We start from the raw sequence: 22,066 nt of genomic DNA, 5'->3' as shown, positions 1-22,066 counted from the left end.
CGGGGCACATAACAGTCACCATCTTTCATTTGTACGATGACCTTGGAATTTGTGAATTCGTACTATGTGATAGGCTATGAAATTAAGATAAGTGAGCTGCCCTGTATCCCGGAAGCTTCTGGGAGTAGGATTTGAAACCAGACCTTGCCAAGGAATGGCCACAATTTATCCTTTACCAGGATGCCACTTCAGACCTCTACTCTTAGGAGTGTCTGTGTTCTTCTTCTCCCCGTCCTGACCATCCCGGGTTCTCTTCCTCTCGTGGACCCTCACCCAGGAAAGCCGGCAGGACGGGCCCTCAGCCACATCTCTCAACTCTCTGGGCTGCTGAGAACACCTGTGTCTAATTCAGGTCGTGACTCAGAAGTTCCATTCCTGAAATAGGCAACACCGGGCCGCTCAAGGCTGTGGTCCCCTTCTTTGACCTCATGACAATAACCCCAAACTTCTGACCTTGCTTTCTGTGATGGAAAAAAAAAAAAAAAAAAAAAAGGTAAGCAGTGGCACTGGGAACAGCTGTTCCCAGCCTCAACCTCGTACCCAAATTACGCCAACGGGTACAAACCAATGTGCCCATTATTAAGAGACAAACAAACTAAAAAATTTAACTCACTAGGACTTAGTAAGTGGCGGGGCGCTTTGGTGGCTCAGTTGCTTAAGCGTATGGCTTCAGTTCAGGTCACGATCTCACAGTTTGTGAGTTCGAGCCCTACATCAGGCTTTCTGCTGTCAGTGCACAGCCTGGAGCCTGATCTGGATCCTGTGTCCCCCTCTCTCTCTGCACCTCCCCCAGATGAGCTCTCTCTCTCTCTCTCAAAAATAAATACACATTAAAAAAAAAAGACTTGGGGCACCTGGGTGGCTCAGTCTCTTAAGCATCCGACTTCAGCTCAGGTCATGATCTTGCAGTTTGTGAGTTCGAGCCCCGCGTCGGGCTCTGTGCTGACAGCTCGGAGCCTGGAGCCTGCTTCGGATTCTATGTCTCCCTCTCTCTCTGCCCCTCTCCTGCTCCCACTATCTCTCTCTCTCTCAAAAATAAATAAACATTAAAAAAAGACTTGGGACGCCTGGGTGGCTCAGAAAGACTTAGTAAGTGGTGGGACTGTGTGTGTGTGCGTAGTTTGTGCACATCGGGGGAAAAAACGTTCTCTGCAGAGGCATCCCCTTTGCTTTCTCAAACAGGACGAGATCACACGGAGATGCCAATCACTCGGGAAGACCTGACCACCACCCACTCCAGGGTGAGACCCGAGAAGGAGGGACTTCCTCTTCTACAAGGTGATGTCCCTGGTGCACACCCCCGCAGCTGTAGAACTAAAAAAGTTCTATGTTTTCCATAGAGCAAATAAGTTTACAGTTAGAAGCAGAACTTTATTCTTGATACAAGCGAATAGCCACTCTCTTTGTTTGAGAATGGGTTTCGTTCGTAACTAACACCGCCAGGGGCGCCTGGGTGGCTCAGTCGACTCAGCACCTGACCTCAGCTCAGGTCATGATCGCATTGTTTGTGGGTTCGAGCCCCATGTCGGGCTCTGGGCTGACAGCTCAGAGCTGGAGCCTGCTTCGGATTCTGTGTCTCCCTCTCGCTCTCTGCCCCTCCCCCGCTCATGCTCTGTCTCTCTCTCTCTCAAAAACCAACAAACAAAAACCAAATACTGGCCACCCCTCCCCTCCAAGGATCTTCAGGCAGTCAGATATTTTAGGGGTCCAGTCCCGATGCCACGCTATGGCAAAATCCCACCATCGTAGATGAGAGAGAACGTGACGCGGGGGGAGGCGAGCCGGCCCGAGATCGGGCTGTGGTCCCCTGCCCTCGTTCCCAGGGCTCACAAGGAATCGCTAGACAGTTAGTGCTCTAGGGACAACCTATGAATTGCCTGGTGCCTCTCCAAGGGGGTGGGTATGGAGTTGCCACAACCTTGAACTTGACTCGGGCTGGGTGCCGCCTCCAGCCAGGGGAGCATGGAGTTGCCCTGCACCGGGTGCCTCCCCCACCGCCCCGCAAAGATGCAGCGCCCCCCTTCTTCTCCTCCCCTCAACTTAGGGCATCGAGGAGCCCACGGTCCACGTCGCAGGGTCAGTATCTCCCTGATGAGAACGGTCACCAGGCTCCGGACAGCCGCTTGGAGTTGACATTGTGCTTGTTCACGGAGCTCGCTTCCTCAGAGGGGTAGGTGTTACCATCCCCATTTTAAAACAGAGCAGCACATCCGTTCTGCATCCGCTATCAGACTGTTCTAGATAAGCTTTGGAGTGCCTGCCTCCCATCATACTCCCCGTAACTTGAGAACTGTCCCCACTCACAGCCGTGCTCCTGCCAGTGTGACCTCGTGTCTCACAAACTTCATTTAATTCAACCAGAGAGGGGCACACGCCCCAAGCAAGGCCAGTCGGATATTCCCTCTCAAAGTTTAGCTTCTGGATTCCGAGATGCTTCTCAGGGGTGCCTGGGCGACTCGGTCGGTTGAGTGTCTCACTTCTGATTTTGACTCAGGTCATGAGCTCCTGCTTGTGAGATCGAGCCCTGCTTCGGGCTCTGCACTGGCAATGAGGAGCCTGCTTGGGATTCTCTCTCTCCCTCTCTCTCTCTGTCTCTGTCCCTCCCCTACTGGCTCTCGAGCACACGCACGCATGCTCTCTCTCTCTCTCTCTCTCAAAATAAATAAATCAACTGAAAAAAAGAAAAAGAAAAGAAGTACTTCTCAGCCTCTGTTAGGTCCTGAAATGGGAAGGGCCGGTGATGATTCTGCCATATGCAAACAGAAGCAATGGAAGGAAGCTTGTTGTCCACAGAGGAAGCGATAAAAGTGTCAGACGATGAGCCCCAGAAACCCAGAGAGACGGTTCTGACAGCTTCCCTGTTTGTAGTTCTAATCACTCTTGGGGTCCTTCGGTTTCCTGAAATATCCCTGTATCTTTTTGTAACAGAATGTCCTATTAGGGCTTAGACTTACGTAACACAATGATCTATTAGAATGAAAAAAAAAATTTTTTTTTTTGATGGAAAAATCTACCAGCTGCTATCTGGAGAGACAAAAACAAAAGGTCACCACGGGGCAGGTCCTTGGTGACCTCACTTAGCACAAGCGAGCCGGGACTTGGCAAAGCCAGCCCCTCCAGGTGGTCTGCAGAACTCTGGAAAGGACGGGGTCAGTTTGTAGAGTGACCTGGGAAACTCCGGCAAAGGGAAAGGGTGCTTCTTCCTGATATTTGGAGATGGGGTGGGGGGCGGGCTGTGAGGTGATCGGAGATGTCCCAGTCAAAACTCGAGGACATCGAGTCTCTAAGTAGCTACGGTGTGTGGAAGAAAGACAGGTGGGGCTAGCTGCGATGTTTCCTTCCTGACTTCTAAGAGCATCCAGGCACTTCTGGGCGGCCGGCTTTGCCATCCAGGTTAAGGTCATGAGCCTGGGCTCTCCGGTCCCTCCAGCCCCCCGCTTCCGCATGCTGCTGGCACATGGGGCCATCTGCACGTAGAAGAGGAATCCGCTGGCTTTGGCAAGTCAACATTTCTGTCTGAGAACTGGTTTCAGACTTCAAAGTAGACCCCCGATACGCTTCCCATAACGTCACCTTTCTTGCTTAAACCAGTCTGGGTGGCACTGTGTCCCTGTGATCAAAGTGTCTTGTCTAACTCACAACCAGTGGGGTGGGGGTGGGGTGCCGGACCCAGGTCCAGGTCAGCCAGGCTCAGATCCAAGGACTTCCCACTGTACCCCTTGTCCTCTCCGTTGACCTCCAGGGGAAGAGCCCCTCGGTGCCGCTCTGTGGTTCCGGCTCCTTGTTCTTAAAGAGGGTATCGAGGTGGCATCCCCTGGGCGCTTGGTCGAAATGGTGACTCTCCCCTGCCCCCGACCTGTGGAATCAGAGCCTCATTTCAACAGGTTCCCTAGAACCTTCAGGTAGCACTGCTCCATATCCTCACCCTCCCGTCCCTGCAGTGCTGTCCCATCCACCACTAGCTCCCTAAAGGACCACAGCCAAGTGCTTGTCCTCTCGGGGCTTCAAGAGGGCCCTCTTGATTCTGATCTGTGGAGGAATCGACTGTTGCCTTCGACAAGATGGTCCAGGGAGCAGGGGAGGAGCAGTGATGGCTAACAGATATGGGATTTCTGGTGGGGGCGGAGGGGGTCGTGGAAATCCTCTGGGAGAAGTCAGTGGTGGTGGCTTCACAAAACCCGCTAAGTTGTGCACTTTAGTTTTTTATCCATCGCTGAAAATGGGGAAATTTTAATTTGTATACACCTTTGAAACATGATGACAGTAAAGCAATTAGAAAAGTGAAATCATTTAAAAAATATTGAGTCAAAGGTATATTTTTATTGTGAGAAATTTAAGCATTGTTTTTCTATATTTTTGTTTTATTTTTGTTTTAGTTTTTTAAACTTTTGTTTAATGTTTATTTATTCTTGACAGAGAGAGAGAGAGAGAGAGAGAGAGAGCATGAGTGGCAGAGAGAGGAGGAGACACAGAATCCAAAGGAGGCTCCAGGCTCTGAGCCATCAGCACAGAGCCCGATGCGGGGCTTGAACTCACAGACCGCGAGATCATGTCCTGAGCCGAAGTCGGACGCTCAACCGTCCCAGGCACCCCTGTATATTTTTGTTTTAAAAAATTCTACATCCACCATACGTTGTATGCTCTAAGAGGGCACATTTTAATGGGATGTGAATTATATCCCAAGACAACTATGAACAGCAGTCCTCACGGCTGCCCTCCAAAATGCCTCCCTGCCTCTCACCACCCCCACCCCTGCATCTTGCCTCTAATCTCCACATAACTTCCTTAGGCAACCAGGCCATCTGGGGAGAAGTACATAAATATTGCATTTCTTTGCAATGCCAACGACAGCTCGCCAGATATTGCAGAATGTTTACTTTAAAAGAATATTAAAAAAAAAATCTAGAAAACTGAAGATCTAGCCACTGAGACCCTAGACACCAGGCCTGGCATGCATCTTGGGGAATTCCTAGCCTTCAGATCCCAGTTCAGATGTCACTTCGTCCAGGAGCCTCCTCTGACATTCCCCCCCGCTCCCCCCCCACGCCCCACCAAGGTTGACTTCTGTCCCCAGACTCCCCCGGCAGACGCCCAGTAATATTTATTGAATGCACAACTCTTGCCTAAGCCTAGAGGCAAGAGTTGGAGGAAGGACATTCAAGAAAACGAGACAATTTGGTAAGGCATGAAACCTCGGTCTGTTGAAAGCCGAGCTCACGTTCTGACCGGGGGGGAGCTTAGCCGCTAGCTTCCCTGGAGAACTGTACGTTCCCCTCTTTGCTGCCAGGTTCCAAACACTGATGACCCACTTACCCGTGCTCGGCATTCGAAGCCACCCAGGCAGGGCTGTGACGGGCATGGGCACATCTCAGGAGACGGATTTGATGTGTCATGTGTTGAAACGCTCCCCATCTGCCTCATTTTTATTATTAGTGCGCCTATGAGGCGGGCAGAATCCATCAAAGATTAGCACTCGGCTGGAGTTTCTGGGTCAAGTGATAAAGCACAAATACTTCCCTTTCTGAAACTTTCTGAACGCCCTGTGATATCTCGACTGCCTTCACTCTCCAATCACAAAAATAAACGCAGGCTAAACCAAGCTTCTCTTCCTGCCTTTGCCTTTGCAAACCTTGCGGTGTCTGAAATAGTCATATTTTTGTGGTGGCACGTGGTGACATCGCCCGCTGTGATGAACGGCCCCTTCCCCTCGAATGGTCACCGCACCTTCGGTGCAGGGAACTTGGCTCTCGGGCTTTGACGAGGGGGAATCTGGGGTGGGCCGCTGGGCCCTGGGGCCTGGGCACCGTGGCTGGCTCCTTCTGCCTAAATGTGGAGCGAAAACAGGTTTGAGAGTCAGACTGAGCCTCTGTGTCTTAGTTCATTCAAGCTGCTCTAACAAAAATACCGCAGACTGAGGGGTTTCCACGACCAACATTCATTCCTCACAGTTCTAGAGGCTGCCGGTGTCTACAGAGAACCCCCTTCCTGGTTCACAGATGCCTTTCTGTCCTCCATGGTGGAAGGGGTGAAGGAGCTCCCTGGGGTCTCTTTTATGAGGGCACCGATCCCATTCATGAGGGTGAAGCCCTCATGACCTACCCCCCCTAAGACCCCACCTCCCGACACCAACACGCTGGGAATTCGATTTTCCACACAGGAGTTTGGAGGGGACACAAATCTTTCATCTACCATCTACACCACCCGTCAAGCCGCTCACTGACCGTACAACTCTGGGCAACTTGTTCTACCTCTCTGAGCCCCGGGTTCCTAACTTTATGTGGTTGAGATGAGGAACAAATGAGATGATATATGAAAGGTGCTTGGCTCTGACCAGACTTCTAATCGATGATAATCGCTATTGGCCTCTTTGCCCAGCAGGGAAAGATGGGGCTCTCGCCCGCTCGCACAGCCCGACCCCTGTCACCCGGTGTGAGCACTGCCACCAGTGCTCTCGGGGCAGAAAGCTCAGGGAGGTAGGCCACCGGTCCCACGTGCTGCCCTAGTGCCGACTTCCGGAGCTGGGCCACCGAGTGGCTCACTCCTTCCTCACTCACTCTTTTGTTCCATACACATGAAATGGGTATACACTGGGGGGCCACGGGGAATGTAAACACCGGGAAGCCATGTTCCCTGCCCTCAAGTACACAGATCTTTAAAGGACACGTGTGACCTCGCATAGTTGCGGACACTGGGAATACAGGATGCCATGGGTTGGAGGGAGAGAGGCCTGACATCCGCCAGAATCTTCTGGGAGGGCTTCATGCAAGGAAAACCTAGTGGTTAAGCTCCTTGGAAGCTGTGGGGTTACGGTTCGCAACCGGTTTGCAAACATTTATAGTTCATTTCTTCTGGCCAAGTGGGCGGGCCGGGCCTCAGAGACAGAAGGAAAAAGGACACTGTGGGCAGGGAGAGTCCCGTCTCAAAGGCATGGGGCCCAAAGCTGTACGTGTGTAAGGAATGGCCAGTAATCCCACGTATCAAGAGTGCCATCGGGTGCTTAGTGGGGAGAGCGTGAGGTGAAGGGGAAAGGGCCTGGGGGCAGCGCTTCAGACCTGGTTCACCTGCTGCTTCTGAACGAGGGCCCGGGGGGCCTGGCTTCCCTCTCCAGGCACGTGCCGGCAGTAAAACCGGGCAGGGGCCAGAGAACAAGGGCTCGCGGACTTTTGGGGGGGGGGTTCTCGCACATCACCAAAAATCATTTCTACAAGAGAAATTGGGGAGGGTCTGGCGTGGGTTGATGACATTTTATTTTGCCCCGAAAGAGCAAATCGAACAACTCCCAGGGCCAGCGTTTCGTAAAATAAACGGTAAAACCAAAAAAGGGAAGGAGTTTGGTTTCTTTGAACACTCTCCACACCCCCGCCCCCCCTTGTTCTTCTCACTGTGCTTAAGACCACCCAAACCACCGAACCGAAAAATCCATTTTCACGCTCTGACCCCCAGCTGCTGCAGCAGCATTTGGGGATCCAGGGTTACAGGGCCAGATAACGGCTTACGAGCTTCAGGGCTGACACAGAATTGAAGCCCTAAGATGACACTTGTTGAAATATACCTTGCTTCTCTGTCAAACCATCTCCCTGGGCTACACCACCGTCTCCTTGGTTCAAAAAGTCAAGAGGCAAAGCCATATCCTCCCCTCCAATGCTCAGGTCCTCCGCTAAATCAAAGCTCATCTCTCCAAACGTGTCCCAGACACCCGCTGGACTCTGTCTCCTTAGTTAGTGGAAGTGACCTTAGTTCCCTTCCTGCGAAGTCTCAGCGACACTTTGGGCTATTGGAAGACCACCTCTGTGCTCCCGTTCCGTTGAGCTCTGATCTGTGCCAACCCTAGATTTGCAGCTTCCCGATATCAATGACGCAAAGGGACACACTTAGGAATAAGCTACATCAGGGATACAGGGCGGCTGAGAAAAAGTCCAGGATGGACCAGAGGCCTCGATTTCCCCATATGTGTGCACGAGACCACATGTTCTCTAGGGGGTCTTGCGGTTCTGACATTTCGGAGCCCAGCGATCCTAAAAGTTTATTGCTCGAAAGGGTCCCTGAGTTTGGGTCTACATCTCCCGGCAACTGAAATGAAGCGAGGAACATACTGGGTTACACAGTTTAGTTTTTCTGACAAAAGAATGCATACAAATTGATTTGCAAGAGCCGGACATTTTCCTGGAATAAAGCTCTTGCCAAAACTTCTGAGTGTCCTTGTAAAGAGACCCTGGATTATGGAACGGACCATGGCTGCCACTACAGTATTACACAAGACCCACAGACATTGTTCAAACAGATGATGCCTGGGGCGCCTGGCTGGCTCAGCTGGTGGAGCGTGCGACTCTTGATCTCGGGGTTGTTGAATTCGAGCCTCACGTGGGGTGTAGGGATTCCTTTAAAAAAATCTTTTGTTGAGCCTGGGTGGTTCAGTCGGTTAAGCGTCCAACTTCGGCTCAGGTCATGATCTCGTGGTTGACGAGTTTGAGCCCTGCATTGGGCTCTGTGCAGATGGCTCAGAGCCTGGAACCTGCTTCGGATTCTGTGTCTCCCCCTCTCTCTGCCCCTACCCAACTTGCATTCTGTCTCTCTCTCAAAAATAAATAAACACTAAAAAAAAATATTTTTAATCTTTAGAAAAAATAAATAGTAAACAAAGAGATTATGCTTGTAGGGCATTTCCAAAAAGGCAGAGGTCACCGGGAACATCATAACTCAAGGAAGGCATTTCTGCCTGTCATGTTCCTGCACTCTTAGGACAAGTACAGGAAGAACTTACACTTCAGAATCACAACAGAGCCCTCAGCGTGGCCTTACTGCGAGGACCTGGGGTCTCCATTTAAGGGCCGTGGATGGCTGACATTTTATTTTAAGGAAACCAACACATGTAGCCATACACGTACGCATGCACTTATATATGCATGTTTTTTATGATTATAAAAAGAGTACTAATGTTCAGTGTAGAAAAATTTTAAAGGTAGAAAAGCGTGAAACAAAGAAAATGCCGGTGACAGCAATTCACAAAGATATGTGCCCTTCTAGTCATTTACGTACATGTGATATATCTACATATCTGTCTATGACCCTAAGGTCATTCTCTGGGTCTTTTTTTCCTCCCTCGAGATTTTCATTTAACAAAATTTTCTTCAATTGCGTTATGTAGGATAGTAGTTTGGCAGAATTGTGATATGTATTCCATGAAGAGAGAGAATTAGAGTCAAGTAAATTTGGGAAATGTTGATTTAAACAGTTGTTTTTTTCTTCTTCTAGGGCTTCTTGGAGACTTTACTGTTCTAATATTATCATACATTTCCAAAGCAAGGATATGGGTGCAATATTTAACTCTGGAACATTTTCCTGCAGACATTATATAAAACTAGCGTTTTACACACATAAGTAAGTGGCACCTAACATATGGTGTATCTTGTAATAAGTGTCACCCATGGTGCCTGGGTGGCTCGGTTGGTTAAGCGTCCAGCTCTTGATTTCCGCTCAGGTCATGATCTCATGGTTCATGGGTTCAAGCCCCGTGTTGGGCTCCGCACTGACAATGCAGAGCCTGCCCTCCCTGGCTTATGTGCTCTTTCTCTCTCAAGAATAAATAAATAAAACCTTAAAAAAAGTTAAAAATCTTTCAAGTCTATGATTTTTAATGACCGCATACTTGGCCAATGTATGACTCTTCTAATGTTCTAGAAGTAGAATCAAGGGGTTACAAGGTTTAAAATCTTTAATACGTATTGCCAAATTTCCCTTGCGGGAGATTGTATTAATTCAGTAAGGAGTAGTTTAGAAGTCTAACAATTCAGGTTTTTTTACCAGCAGTGGGTACCATTATTATGTTTTAAAAATCTCAACTTGAGGGGCGCCTGGGTGGCGCAGTCGGTTAAGCGTCCGACTTCAGCTCAGGTCACGATCTCGCGGTCCGTGAGTTCGAGCCCCGCGTCGGGCTCTGGGCCGATGGCTCGGAGCCGGGAGCCTGTTTCCGATTCTGTGTCTCCCTCTCTCTCTGCCCCTCCCCCGTTCATGCTCTGTCTCTCTCTGTCCCAAAAATAAAAAAAATAAAAATCTCAACTTGAAAGGCGTAAAATCGTGATTTTTAAAAACCTTATTATTTGTTTTGTTTCCCAGATGTGGTAGACAGACTAATGACCCCCAAAGATATTGCTCTGGACAAGAGTTTGGTTTCACCGACCAAAACTAAAGACAGGCATTCCCAACAACCTGAAATTTTACTCCGAAGCATCTGTCCCCCGGAAGTGTGTGCTCACCGAGAGACATATGCAGAATATTCATGGCAGCATTATTCATAAGGACTCCCAGACTGGAAGCAGCCCCGAATTCCATCAGCCGGAGAATGGGTAGAAACAGCCATGGGACGCCCCTCAGTGAAATACTATGCGGCAAGGAAAATGGAAGACAGCATACGGATTCTTACAAACACAATGTGCAGAAGAAAGCAGACACAGAAAAACCCACATACTTTGGATTCTATTGAAGAAAAGGTTTATAAACACAGGCACAACTGAGAGGTAATGAATGATGGAGTAAGTGTTTATCTTTAGGGAGGAGGAAGGAAGTCATAATTGGGAAGGAGGCCATGACGGCCATCTAGGGTTCTGGCAACGTGCCATTTCTTGACTTGGGCAATAAACAGTGACTAAGCTATACATTTATTCGGTGCCTGTCTCTGTGTGTATGTTATGCTTCGCAGTAAAAATTAAAAAAGGAAAACTTGAGGGATTTTTTAAAAACATGTACAGGGTTTTTTTTAGCCCACAGTTAATTCATGATGGTTCAGTTTTCTTTTTTAATGTTTATTTTTGAGAGAGAGAGAGAGAGAGAATGAATGGGGGAGGGGCAGAGAGAGGAGACAGAATCCGAAGCAGGCTCCAGGCTCTGAGCTGTCAGCACAGAGCCGGACGCGGGGCTCGAACTCACGAGCTGTGAGATCATGACCTGAGCTAAGATCGGACGCTTAACCGACTGAGCCAGCCAGGCGCCCCTCTCCTATATGCGGTTTTGCACTTATACCCCCGCATGAGTTTGCTAACAATGCAAAACCAAAGCACCACAGGCTGGGCGGCTTAGACAACGGAAACAAATTCTCTCACGGGTCTGGAGGCTGCACTTACGAGATCAAGACCTCAGCAAGGTTGGTGCCTGTTGAGGCCTGTCTCCTTGGTTTGGAGGTGACCGTCTTTCTCCCTGTGTCTTCTCCTCTCTGTCCGTGCCCATCCCTGGTGTCTCTGTCCAAATGTGCACTTCTTATAGGGACCTCAGTCAGATCGGTGGGCTTCCTCCTGTGTTTGTCCAAATCTCCTTTTATAAAGATACCAGGACCTACTCTTAGGCCCTCATCCTAATTTAATCACCTCTTTAGAGACTGTCTCCAAGTCCCGTCACATTCTGAGGTACTGGGTGTTAGGATGCCAACAAGTGAATTTGGGGGACACAGTTCAGTCCTCAACAACCACCCACATACTCATTGTCCTGTGGACAGACTTTTCGAGATATAAACAACGCTTGGGTGAATATTCTCACACAGGGCTATGTCGCATCTCCCAACTGGAGTTGAGTGGGCATACCTCGGAGTGGAATTGCTGAGCTCTTTGGGTTATTTAAAAATTTTGGGGGGGCCCCTGGGTGGCTCAGTCGGTTAAGCGGCCGACTTCGGCTCAGGTCATGATTTCACGGTCCGTGAGTTCGAGCCCCGTGTCGGGCTCTGTGCTGACATCTCAGAGCCTGGAGCCTGTTTCAGATTCTGTGTCTCCCTCTCTCTGACCCTCCCCCGTGCATACTGTCTCTCTCTGTCTCAAAAATAAACAAACGTTAAAAACATTTTTTTTTAATTTTTTTTAATGTTTATTTTGGAGAGAGAGAGAGAGAGAGAGAGAGAATGGAAGGGCCAGAGAGAGAGGGAGACGCAGAATTGGAAGCAAACTCCAGGGTCCGAGCTGTTAGCACAGAGCCTGATGGGGGGGCTGGAACTCACGAACCACGAGATCGTGACCTGAGCCGAAGTCGGACGTTTAACCGACTGAGCCACCCAGGCGCCCCATCGTTGGGTTATTTATTGACTAGCCCACCCTCTTCTTGTTGACCCATGATACCATGCGTCATGTTGCCAAATCCACACGAGACTAAGCCTGAGTTCGTCAGCTTGTGGGTCTCTCTGTCCTTCTGGACCAATGAATAAAGGAGGGGCCTCTGCTATAAGCTGAATCATCTGCCCCCCCCCATTCATATGCTGAAATCCTAACCCCTCAGTCCCGCAGAACGTGAACCTATTTGGAAATAGGGTCAATTGCAGAGGTAATTAATGAAGATGAGGTCAGCCTGGGGGTAACGTGGGCTACTGACCAATACGCGTGGCGTCCTTCCAAAAAGGGACTCGGGACACACACACACACACACACACACACACACACACAGGCTGGACTCTGTGTGAACATGAGGACGGCCATCTACAAGCCAAGGAGAGACTCTCCCTCATAGCTCTGGGGAGCAGCGCGCCCCGCCGACACCTGGATCTTGGACTTTCCGCTTCTGGCCTGTGAGAGAATACACTTGTGTTATTTAAGGCACCCAGTGTGTGGTACTTTGTCACGGCAGCTCTAGGAAACAAAGAGAGTGTCTGTTCCACCTTCCACTTTTCGTTCCCCATCCCTATCGCTCTTCCCTGCTTGCAAAGCCAGAGGTCACATAGGATGGTGATTTATTACCTACAGGTTCAAGTCCGGACTGGCATCGCTCGGGGATCCCGCTGACCACGCCCTGTACTTCTGGCCCCACGAATAAGAGAAAGGAAAGAGCAATGCAATGGACCAGGACTCCCGGGACCTGGCTTGAGTCCTCAACCAGCCACAGATGGCCTGTGTGTCTTTAACAAGTTGCTGGCCCTCTCTGGGCTGTGGTTTCCTTAGCTGTAAGAGAGTTAGATGGCAGTTGCCAGGGGCCAGGGGAAGGGGTGAATGGAGAGTTATTGTCTCATGGGTGGAGAGCTTTAGGTTTTGTTTTGTTTTTTTTTTTAGTTTTTTTAACGTTTTTATTTTATTTTTGGAGAGACAGAGTGTGAACAGGGGAGGGGGAGAGAGAGAGGGAGACACAGAATTGGAAGCAGGCTCCAGGCTCCGGGCTGTCAGCACAGGGCCGGCTGCGGGGCTCGAACTCATGAACTCAACATCATGACCTGAGCTGAAGTCAGATGCTTCACCGACCGAGCCACCCAGGTGCCCCTGAGCTTTAGTCTTCCAAGAGGAAAGAATTCGGGAGTCGGCTAGTGGTGATAGTTGTACCACACCACGAACATATTTAACACCACTCAAACGCACCCTCACAAATGGTTACGATGGCAAATTTTACGGTATACGTACTTGACCACAATAAAAAAAAATAATTGGGGAAAAAAAATAAGGCTGCTGGGCTTGGGACCTTCCGACTGGTCTGTTTATGACACAGCGTTTAGGTCACCGGGAATAAAAATATCCCGCTGCCTCCTACTCCCTGCAAACTTGGGAGGCAAACATGATTTCAATTCTCCTAATTATCTGAGCCACGGATGGCTCTGTTCTCACCCTTGAAATGAGTTTTGGGGGTTTTTTGGTTTGGTTTGGTTTGGTTTTTACGTGAGCCTCCGCTGGTTTTACAGATGGTCATCTGTGAAAATCTGCCTATTCTAAGACAGTGTGTGTGTGTGTGTGTGTGTGTGTGTGTGTATGTGTGTGCGCGCACGTGTGTATTGGGACTGCTTGTCATAACAGCTTCTCCAGCTTCACAAGGGTGTTGTCCGGCCAGCGTCGCTCAGGATGACCGAGTCCCCACAGATTTTGGCCAGATTTGAATGAGAGCCCCAGGTGATGTGTGTAAATGTGCCCCATCCCTAGCGCAAGGGTAATGGAGTCCTCAGTCACAGAACAACCGGTGCGTTCCAAAGGTTTCAGGAATAAACGTCAGTTTTGTGGTTCCCTGCCTGGCATCTGGCTTCGTTAGGCCATAAAGAAACAGAGGTTGTGGCCCTTCTGGTTGGAACCGTCATGTTTATGATATCCACGGTGGCTGGGTGTTTATCAGCGAAAGCCAGCCAGCCACCTGACTTGCTCTGCCTCCTTGCTCTGCCCCGGCTGGTGCCGGCCACACATGTTAGCTTTTCGATCTCGAATCAACCCTGCCAAATAGGTATCACGGTTGCCATTTTCAGGCCTGGCTCAGAGAGGCTCAGAGGCTTCCCCAAGCTCACACAGCCCGTAGAGCCTGGTTCGAGTCCAGGTTTTCTGATACCTAGACCAGCTTGCTTTTTTTTTTTCTTTTTTCCCTTTTTTTTCCCCCTAGCCAATTTGGGTGACAGTTCTACTTGTTGAAATTTGATGTCGCGGTGAAACCCTGAGCTCTGTAGACTAATGCCTCTCACTGCTGGCTAACATGCTCAGGTTTCGGCGTATTTTTGGAGGACACCGTGATGTGCCACCAGACCCTGCTTTTCCTGGAGAACTTGCTTCCCCCAGCTGCTGGGAAAGCTGTCCTCAGACAACTGAGCTGTCGGCTTCCTCGGGGTTTGCCTCAGCTGCAGACAGCTGGCTGGTCCGAGGCTCTACCCTTTGTGTGGGAGCCGCATCTACGGGGAAGGTATAAAGGCTTGGTCAGCTCGGTCCGAAGGGAGACAGCTGCAAAGGTCACTGTGTTCTCTGTGGGCTCCCTTGTTGGGCCTCACCTTCTCCCTCTGCCCAGTCCTGTTTCCCTCCTGCCCCCTCCTCAGGGGATGGTTCCGGTGACGGTCCTTCACAGACATCCTGTCCCTAAACTCTTCTCCGAGCCCGCCTCCTGGGGGGCCCATCCTGTACCAGCACCCACCTCTCCCTTCTTCCTCATGACAGACCTTCAGAGACTGGCACCCAGAGGCTCCTCGTCTCTGAACTACGCCGCTGCACGACCTTCGGCCTGGCTCAGGCTTCTGGGTGCACCGCCATCTTGGGCCTTCTCACGGGTGATTCTGAATTCACGGTCCTAGGGGCCCAGGGGACGGCTGGGTTTCTGGAAAAACTGATGTCTGCCTGCCTTTGCAGGGTCTTTATGTTGAGGAGGGTCTGAGATGAGAAAAGTTCGTGACCTTGTTGCACAGCAGGTGGGAGTTGCCTTATTATTATTATTTAAAGTCTGAGGAGTGAGGGGCGTCTGGGTGGTTGAGTCAGTTACATCGGACTTCGGCTCAGGTCACGATCTCATGGTTCGTGAGTTCCAGCCCCACATCGGGCCCTCGACTGACAGCTCAGAGCCTGGAGCCTGCTTCGGATTCTGTGGCTCGCCCTCTCTCTGCCCCTCCCCTGCTTATGCTCTCTCTCTCTCTCTCTCTCTCTCTCTCAAAAATAAACACACAAAAAAATCTAAAGTCTGAGGAGTTGTACCTTGGTGAACCGAATTCTTTCAAGGGGATCATAGCATTCTCTCTGCCCTCCATCCTGAGCCTCCCTGCTGTAAGGGATTACATGGTTCAGGATGCTTTGGTTACAAGTGACAGAAAGCAACTTGACTTAGTTTAAGAGCAACAACAGAAGCCAGAGGGGGGATTTATTACACGGCGTTTCACCAAACCCAAGGTCAGAAGTGTTGCCAGGACTCAGGAAGCGATCCGGTCCGTGATCCGAGACCTCTGTCCCTGAATTCTGCACCTGCACACCAATGCGAGTGCCTGCGTGTACACGTGTGTGTGTGCCTCCCCCCAGATCAAGGGCCTCGTGATGGCCAGTGGCTAAACATCCATTCCAGGCTTTCTAAACAAGTATTTGAATGATATTAAGAAACGAACTCAACTCTTTCTTGGACCCAATCCTAAATTCCTGGGTGATACAATTTTATTGGTGGACTGTGGTCGGATATTAACTTCTGATGCAATTAGACACGGGTGCTGGGGGGGGGGGGGGGTGGGAGGATCATGCAGTCCAAGCCAGCCAGGACCCAGTCCGATGGCTGTGACCGACAGCCCTCAACGTGGGCACACCCAGCCAGCCTTGGAGAGCACGCTGTGAAAGGTTTTAGCTGAGCAGCTCCCTGTGCTATCTGACCTGGGTGGAGATGACCGGCTTCAGGCTTGAAATCTGCTCCCAGCATTGCATACGAAGGAACCAAGGGCCCGTGCTGACCTCAGCGAACCCTTCCCGAACTGTCCCCTGCAGGTGCCGCTGCAGAACCCCGTAAGGCACGGTCTTTCCTTCCTGGAGCACACCCCCAACAGAAGACGGACAGGAGCCGCGGACACAGAACAAGCTGTGAAACGTGACGAGACCGCCCGTGTCTGATGAGAAAGGCGACCCGTTGTTTGAATGACTTACGCGTGCCAGCCGTCTCCGATACATTATCTCCAAACCTCACAGCAAATTTGCCAGGAGGCGTTATTATCATACGGCTGCGTCACAGGTCAGGAAACTGATGCTCAGATAGGTTTGTGAACTCGTCCAAAGTCACACTGCTCGTCCGCGGTGGAATTTAGCATTTGATTCCGAGTCTGGTTAGTTCCAAAGCCAGTCGTCTTCCCAGAATGATGTATCGCTTTCTACATAACTAATGGATCACACAAGTAAAAACCTTAATAATTCATAAGTTGTATGATTCAGGAATGCCATTAGAGGCGAGGCGATGCCAAAACCGTTTAGCGAGGCAGTAAAGCATTCCATCAGACTTGCGTCTGGACTGATTTCAGTAATTTATGGCATGGGAAGACTTGGCTAAATGAATTCACTATTCCCATCTTGTGCTTATTAATTGTTCTGACCATCATCCAGAGGCTCGTGGTGACGCGGTTCAGGCTTAACGGCGCGACCCGTGGGAGCCGTGGGGGAGGGAGGGACTAGACGCTTTGCTTCCGGCCTCTCTGATGGAGGCGGGGAGACCAGGGCAGGCCCGGCCGGCGGCCGGGCGTGTCTACTGTGCAAGAGGAGAGGGGGCGGGTGGAAACAGCGCTGGATTTCGAGTCCAAATATCTGGCTTCCCGCTCCAGCAGAACTTGACCATGCTGGAACTCAGGCAGTCGCTTGCCATCCCTGGGCTCCTGCTTCCTCTTGCCTAAAATGGTCTTAGTACATTCAACTTGCCTCCCTTTCCGCCTTGTAATAACAATGGTTATTAGCGTGCGAGGGTAGTTACTGCCTAATAACAATGGTTACCCTTCACCGGCACGTATGTTTACTTTCCTTTCGGCCGCAAGGGGTTGATCCTAACATTAGCCCCATTAGATCCTATTATTGCCCCGTGAGGCAACGAAGAACCCCAAAGGTGACCTAATGTGCCGCACCCCAAGCCCGCCTGCCGGGGTAGGACCTGTGCTGGGTGGGAGCGGGGGCAGAGGACAGATACTCTGAGTCCCATCGCCTCCCTTGCCTCGGCATCACCAAGGCAACAAGCTCTCCCTTGCCGTTGCCAGGGAAACCGGCTGAACTCTTGCTTTCTCGCACCTTCACCATGGAGACAGCCAACTGGAAGGCCGCTCCTCGAGTGGGAGGGGGTGCCGCAGAGGCAGAGGCGAGAACATGCCTCCAGACGCTCCTTGGTAGGTTTGAGAGGCAGCATCCGGTAGGAGCCCAAGGCCTGGAAATTCCCATTCCGTTGAAGAATGTGGAGACATTCCCGGAGCCTACACCGCGGTACAATGTCAAAGCCAAGGTGTCCCTGGGGAAACATAGGTTAGAAGAATCGTTTTCTGGATTTACTTCTAGAGGCTGTCTTTCTTTGAGTCGGCCATTGTCCAGATCAAAGGAAACCCCCCAATTTTCTTGTCTCACAAATGCTGAAAATCTGTCTTCTCTTTGTCTAATTTTGCTCCAACCTGCTGGGAGACACTGGGTAACTCAGTTCGTCTTCCTGGGCCTTGGTCAAGTCGATCTGATGGGCTATCTCAATGGCTCTTGGGATTCCTGATTTCTAGACCAGTACAAGGTCTTTTTTTTTTTTTTAATTTTTTTTCCCAAATGTTTATTTATTTTTGAGAGAGAGAAAGTGAGCGGGGAAGTGCGGGGGGGGGGGGGGGGGTGGGACAGAGGATCTGAGGAGGGCTCTGTGCTGACAGCAAGCAGCAGGCTAGATGTGAGGCTTGAACCCACGAACTGTGAGATCGTGACCTGAGCTGAAGTCGGATGCTTGACCGGTTGAGCCACCCAGGCGCCCCAGTACAAGTTCTTTAAGGAAGCACCAGGCTCCAGCAAGTTTTCCAGACATTCGTTTTGTGAGATGAAGACATAACAATCCAATTGCACGTTTACTCTCCAGAAGCAGGATGGTGAGATGACTAAGTATGTTCAGTGACGTCACAGGGCCACAGCTCAGGTGCTAGCTCCACAGCATGTGCTGTGTCTTTGTTTCTTTGGAGGCAAAATTGGATTCACACTAGCATCCACCTTGTAGGGTTCTTGGGTCGATTAAATGAGACACAAGGAGGGGCGCTTGGGTGGCTCAGTCACTTAAGTGTCTGGCCCCAGCTCAGGTCATGATCTCCTGATTCACGAGTTCGAGCCCCCCGTCGGGCTCTGTGCTGACAGCTCGGAGTCTGGAGCCTGCTTCGGATTCTGTGTCTCCCTCTCTGCCTGCCCCTCCCCCACTCACGCTCTGTCTCTCTCTCTCTCTCTCTCTCAAAAATAAATAAACATTAGAAAAATGAGAAAAAAGGTGAAGCTTTCAGCGCAATGCCCAGCATGGGGCAACACACAACAAAACTTATGAATACTATCACTCTCACCATTATTTCCTAAGGGACAGTTTTTTTAAGTTTTCTCTTTTTTGTGGGTAATTAAAAATTTATTTTTTATTTTTTTATTTTTGAGAGAGTGCGAGCGAGGAGGGGAGGGGAGGGCCCGAGGGAGGGGGAGCACGTTCCTCGAAAGCTTGAACTCGCGAGGCTTGAATTCAAAAACCGCGAGATCATGACCTGAGCAGGAATCAAGAGTCCGATGCTTAACTGAGCCACCCAGGCGCCCCTCATAAGGGATATGTTAACACCAAACGGAGATTTGAAAAAAAAAAAAAAAAAAAAAAAAGATGGGAACAAATCTAAGCCAAAACGACAGGGTTTAAAGCGGATACATTTGGCTTTTGGAACAAGTCTCTATATTGTCCTTATGGATCCTCTGCCCCACCAGAGTGGAAATGCTAGATTCGGCGACACGTAGGTTCTTTCTGCTCTAAGAGGCAATGTCTCTGTAATTCTTAACAGCCTGATTGGCCAAAGCAGTGTCCAGGGGCCCGAAGCTGAGGGACGGGTCAGGTGCCTTCAGGGGCCCTACCGAACCGGGGTCAGGTTCTGGTTGTCCCCAGCAGGCCTCTCTGTGCCCGGCCGCGCCTTCCGGAAATGAAGAAGCACAGATGTGCAATCCTTCGCCACCTTCCTTCCCGCGTCTGTTGGTGACATCAGGGTTAAGCCACACCAGCAACTCCCCGAAGCTGCGGGGTCCTGGCCGGGGACCCAGGGCCTGGAGGTGCCCCTGCTCTGTCCTGCAAAAGCCACTGCGTGGGCCGTAGTTCTCTGCTGTCATCCCGCCCCGTCCCCGCGTCCCCACCCTGGGGCTGCCGCGCAGCCAGAGCGGAGGCTTAACTAGGGAGGCGTCTTCTTCCCAGTTAGTGTCCCCCTCTGCCTCGCCTGGGGGGTAGACGCAGCAGGCTGAGAGCCAAGGAGCAGGAAGCAGGAAGATCCCAGAACCTAGCCGAGAGAGCATTCAGAGCCAGGATGAGTAAGCAACTTCATCTGTGGGCCTTCATTTTTCTTTTCTGTAAAACGGGGCAATCTTGTCCACCTGACCACAATGATGGGCTCACGATAATAACATTCATTCAGGAAGGGACCCAGGTTTTGTGGGACCTGAGGCTTATTCGGTCTGGAGGAGCCTCTTTAAGAAGAATAGAAACTTACAAGTACAAAACTAAATATGAAAGGGAATAGTTACTGAGGAGAAAGAGGTCACAACAGATTGCAATTTAGGAAAGAAAGACCAGGGGCGCCTGGGTGGCTCAGTCGGTTAAGCGTCCAACTTTGGCTGGGGTCATGATCTCACGGTTCATAAGTTCGAGCCCCGCGTTGGGCTCTGTGCTGACAGCTCGGAGCCTGGAGCCTGCTTCGGATTCTGTGTCTCCCTCTCTCTCTGCCCGTCCCCTGCCTCCGTATCAAAAATAAATAAACGTTAAAGAACAAATACCATAAGGGCCCCCAAATCCAGAAAAGTAACATATTTTATTAATTAACTTATATGCTTTTATCATGCTTTTTTCTGCCTTTTTTTTGGCTGTGTATACTTTGATAGCTCCTCCTATGATCATGATCATGGCATTTTCTTTTTTTTTTTAAATACACTTGTTTTTCTAACTTTTAAAGTTTATTCATTTATTTTGAGAGAGAGAGAGAGCAGGGGAGAAGGGCAGGGAGACAGGGGGAAAGAGAATCCCAAGCAGGCTCTGCTCAGTGCGGAACCCAACTCGGGACTCAATCTCACGACAGCGAGATCACACCCTGAGCTCCTAACAAGAGTCGGCCACTTAAGCGACTGAACCACCCAGGAGCCTCTGTAATAGCATTTTCTATAGAGAGTTGAAAGTTGATTCAGTCCATTCCCCAGCCCGGTTGATCAAAGTCTGGTTTTCCAGTGTGGAGTTTCCTCAAAAAATTAAAAATAGAACTGCCCTAGGACGCAGCAATTGTACTACTAGAAATTTCTCCAAAGGATACAGGAGTGCTGATGCATAGGGGCACAGGCACCCCAATGTTTATAGCTGCGCTTTCAACAATGGCCACATTATGGAAAGAGTCTAAATGTCCATCAACTGACGAATGGATACAGAAGATGTGGTTTATATACACAGTGGAATACTACTTGGCAATGAGAAAGAATGAAAACCGTTTGCCACAATGTGGATGGAACTGGAGGGTCTTATGCTAAGTGACGTAAGTCAGGCAGAGAAAGACAGATGTCATATGATTTCACTCATATGTGGGACTTGAGAAACTTCGCAGAAGACCATGGGGGGAGGGAAAGGGAAACAAATAGTTACAAACACAGAGGCGGGGGCGGGGAAGGCAAACCATAAGAGACTCTTAAATACAGAGAACAAACTGAGGGTTGATGGGGGGTGGGGGAGAGGGGAAAGTGGGTGATGGGCATTGAGGAGGGCACTTGCTGGGATGAGCACTGGGTGCTGTATGTGAGCAATGAATCACGGGAATCTACCCCCAAAACCAAGAGCACACTGTAGACACTGTATGTTAGCCAACTTGAAATAAATTATTTAAAAAAAAAAGGTTATTTTTTGTGATTGACAGTTTTGAATAGATGTCAATAAGAACCAAATTCTGTTTGCAATTTTATGTTGTAAGATTGTGAAGAATTTTAGTAATGGGAAGAATTTTCCACGGACATATTCTGACTTGCTTCTCCTCCACAACCCCCTCCTTTTGCAGCCTGAACTCATTCATTTCACGGTGTGGCTTTTAGTTCTACAACATTCTGCCGTGATGCCTGGGTTGCTTGCCATAACACAAGATACCTTTATGGCACCTAGGAAATTCTAAGAAGCTCCGTGCCAGAAATGGGGACAAAGACCGAGTGGAGTAAAACCTCGGATGGCGAGGAACTTGTGTTCCGCAAGACGAGCAAACATTTCTAATAAAATTTAATTTGATAAACGAGCGATGTCTTGCAATACGAGTAGCACATGAGGCCAAACGTCACATGATCACAACTGAGCCAATGGTTCTTGACATTCGCTTCGATACGCGAGTGCTTTGGATTACGAGCGTGTTTCCAGGGTGAGTTATGCTCGCAAACCAAGGCTTTACTGTAATGTATTTTTTATTCTAAATCCCAACGTCACAGTAAGAGAAGCAATTCAGAGGGTTCAGAGTCTCGGGAGCCAGGACTATCAGGGGTGTCCACCCAGGCGACCCCATCCCACGTGTCAGACCCATAACAAACCTGCTGTGGCTGAGTATTCAACCATCAGTGAAGCTTGGCGACTCCACCTTGGATCCTGAGTTTCATTTTTAGATTTTCCTCCTCTCCCATTGCAGGAGACACGAGCCTTTTGGGAGCTACCAAAGCGTCCTTTTGGCTTTCGC

General features: G+C 50.0%; 2 long non-coding RNA genes across 2 annotated transcripts; one reads left to right on the top strand and one right to left on the bottom strand.

Annotated features, from left to right (window-relative positions):
* Positions 1-3,000: 3,000 nt before the first annotated feature.
* LOC109498637 lies at positions 3,001-5,612 on the bottom strand. The gene is made up of 2 exons (XR_002155474.2): positions 5,314-5,612; positions 3,001-3,856 (listed from the first exon to the last, which is right to left on the bottom strand). It is a non-coding gene; the product is annotated as an uncharacterized LOC109498637 (long non-coding RNA).
* Positions 5,613-16,002: 10,390 nt separating this feature from the next.
* On the top strand, positions 16,003-21,637 carry LOC109498416. Its single transcript, XR_002155239.3, has 2 exons — positions 16,003-17,654; positions 21,410-21,637. It is a non-coding gene; the product is annotated as an uncharacterized LOC109498416 (long non-coding RNA).
* The last annotated feature ends 429 nt before the right edge of the window (positions 21,638-22,066 follow it).

The sequence above is a fragment of the Felis catus genome, chromosome A3 (assembly GCF_018350175.1).
Source record: "Felis catus isolate Fca126 chromosome A3, F.catus_Fca126_mat1.0, whole genome shotgun sequence".
Taxonomy (NCBI): Eukaryota; Metazoa; Chordata; class Mammalia; order Carnivora; family Felidae; genus Felis; species Felis catus.
This window is presented reverse-complemented; position numbering and strand designations above follow the sequence as displayed.